Raw genomic sequence first — 2,849 nt, forward strand, 5'->3', positions numbered from 1 at the left:
TCACATTTGCGGAAAAAGGGTAGAGAGAGGACCTAAAGAATATTATAGAATTTTGTCTACTCCTTAACTTTTCCTCTTTCTGTGCAACCATTTGTCTTTTGTGTTCATATTAATGAGAATCTTCAGTACTATGTGGAACAATTGATAGATATTTGACATGCATGCTCAGAAAAGTAAAATATTTTTCTGTGTGATATAAGTAAAACAAAGCATTCTTTGTATGATGTGCCAGTTTCTAGCCATTTACTATTAACTTATTTATTCTTCCAATTACATATATAATTTTATACTTGGAAAACAGGTACAGAGACACTAGATTTTATATAAGTAACAGTTAACAAGTGCTAGAGGTAAATTCTGAATCTAGGGAATTAGCTTCAGAGTCTCCTTTTTACTCATAACAAAATAGTGTGTGTTATACTAAACAAATGTTGTGGTATTAAATAAATACTTTGTCATGGTGATGGTGGTGATGATTTGTAGTTTTTTTTTAATTGAAATAAGGACTGTTTTAAAGAATTTATTTGGCTAGGATTTGGTGAAATTATGAAGGAAGAGGAGAGGAGAAGAAAAAAAGAGAAGGAATAGGAAAATGAAGGAGGAAGATGAGGAGGAAAAGGAAGAGTAGGGTCAGGAGGATCATGAGGTGGAGGAGGAGAGAACATTATGCCCCATTAACTAGAGCTAAACCAATGTTTGTTTATAGCTCACATCTTATATCAAGATTCAAAACTTATTTCTCATGCCTTATGTGGTTAACAAACTGATAAACTCATACACTACAAAAACCTACAGAGACAAGTTTAATGAATGAGTCTCAGAATTAGAGACCCTTAGAATCTCTTTTTTTTTTTTTATTGTATTTATCCTTTTTTGCCTTTCATGTGATGATGGAAGAGAGTTCATAAAACATAAAACATCTAGCTCTGATTAACTCAATTCTGGCAGTGGACATCTGGCAGTAACAGTTTTCAGATATTTTAGGTTAATTAACAGTTCTGCTAATGAGGACAAACTCACTTCAATCCTGATGGATTAGCTAGCATCGAGCAGAAGAGAATCCTGTTCTCTATACAAATTTAACCACAGTCACATCACATGCAGTATAGTGGTTTTGGTGTGCACAGAGATTATAATATGAACAGTTCAGTAAAATTTATTAGCTGACAAAAAGAAGAATGTGAAATAATTTGGTGAGGTCATTTTAAGGGTTGAAGTACTATACCTCCAAAAAAAAAAAAAAAACCCATACATTTTATATATGAAAAAACATACAGAATGCTCGCTTCGGCAGCACGTATACTAAAATTTAAACAATACAGAGAAGATCAGCATGGCGCCTGAGCAAGGATGACACGCAAATTCATGGAGCATTCCATATTTTTTAAAAATAAGATGAAATCAGAGAGGAAGACAAACCATAGGAGACTCTTAAGTATAAGAAACAAACTGAGGGTTGCTGGAGGGGAGGGGGGATGGGGTAACTGGGTGATGGGCATTAAATAGGGTACTTGATGTAATGATCGCTGGGTATTATCACTAAACTCCACCTCTGAAACTAATGATACACTATATGTTAACTAATTGAATTTAAATTAAAAATTATATATATAGCTAGATATAGATACATGTTGTGCTACTGTTTGCATTATCACTTAACCTATGCAGCTCCACCACAAAGGATCTGAAACCAAAGTTGACCTTTTAAAGTCTTCTTCTCAGAGAAACACGTGATTGTCAGTCCATGCTTTTTCCTTGGTTGAATGAACTAGATCATTGCATAAACCTTTGCTGAGTTGAATTTCCTTCTGTACCACCATGTCTTCATTTGGTACAGAATCCTCTCAACTTTCCTTATCATCATATATTGTGCATCTGTCAAAAACTTCCTCTTCTGCCAGGCTATGAGATCCTTAAGATTAGGGACAATATCTACTTATTTCTATAACCTTAATGTGTAGGCTTCAATACTGCACAGAGTGGGTACTTATTAAATATGTGTTTAATCTATTTGAATACAATTTACTTTCAAAATATCCTAAAAAGCAAATGTGAAAATACAGCTTGCAAATATCCTTTACTAAAACAATATCCAAAAGTTATTAATTTAATTTAATTATATTTTATTTTATTTATTCATTCATTCAACATACATTTATTAAGAACTTACTAAGTGTCAGATACTGTGCTTGGCTTTAGAGACACATTGGTAAATAAGATATCCACAGTTGATGGCCTCAAGGATCTTATTGTTTATTAGAAAGGCATACAAGAAGTTAAATGACATAGATAGTGACCACCAAGTGTGATGTTTGTAATGATAGGAAAAATATATTGAGCTACCGAACAATAATTAGAGGGATGAGCATTAAACACTTACAGTTCTGTGGTTTCTGCCCAAGAATGCCCCTCCCACTCACCTTTGCATACATTCATCTTTGGAGGCAATCCTTCACTTTTGGAAGAACTGCATTAGAAAAAGTTGTTTTCATACAATATAACCCAGCCTGTAGTTAGTAGATACCATCAGAGATGGGAATTTGATCCAGACTGAGACAAACCAGAAATTTCTACAAGTATTGGAACTGGGAAGAATAAGGATTGTATAAATAATGCTTCTGAAATGAGTTTGGCAATGCTAAGCACCCAATACATGAAGATAAAAATAAGACTAAATGTATTGCCAGGCAGAATTTAGACTCAAGGAAAAAATAGGTTTCCAAAAAATTTGAGGCATTATACATAAGATTGCCTGGCTAGAGATTCTGAAATATATAATATCTCAATAGGAAATCGAAATTGTAAATGACCTAGAACACTTTAGTTGACACAGGTTTTTTTTAAAGATT

General features: G+C 33.3%; 1 non-coding gene across 1 annotated transcript; it reads left to right on the top strand.

Annotated features, from left to right (window-relative positions):
* Nucleotides 1-1,278: 1,278 nt before the first annotated feature.
* On the top strand, nucleotides 1,279-1,385 carry LOC115939564 (U6 spliceosomal RNA). The gene has a single exon (XR_004074354.1). It is a non-coding gene; the product is annotated as a U6 spliceosomal RNA (small nuclear RNA).
* The last annotated feature ends 1,464 nt before the right edge of the window (nucleotides 1,386-2,849 follow it).

Source organism: Leptonychotes weddellii, chromosome 2, assembly GCF_054177405.1.
Source record: "Leptonychotes weddellii isolate Sample4059 chromosome 2, ASM5417740v2, whole genome shotgun sequence".
In the NCBI taxonomy this organism is placed as follows: domain Eukaryota; kingdom Metazoa; phylum Chordata; class Mammalia; order Carnivora; family Phocidae; genus Leptonychotes; species Leptonychotes weddellii.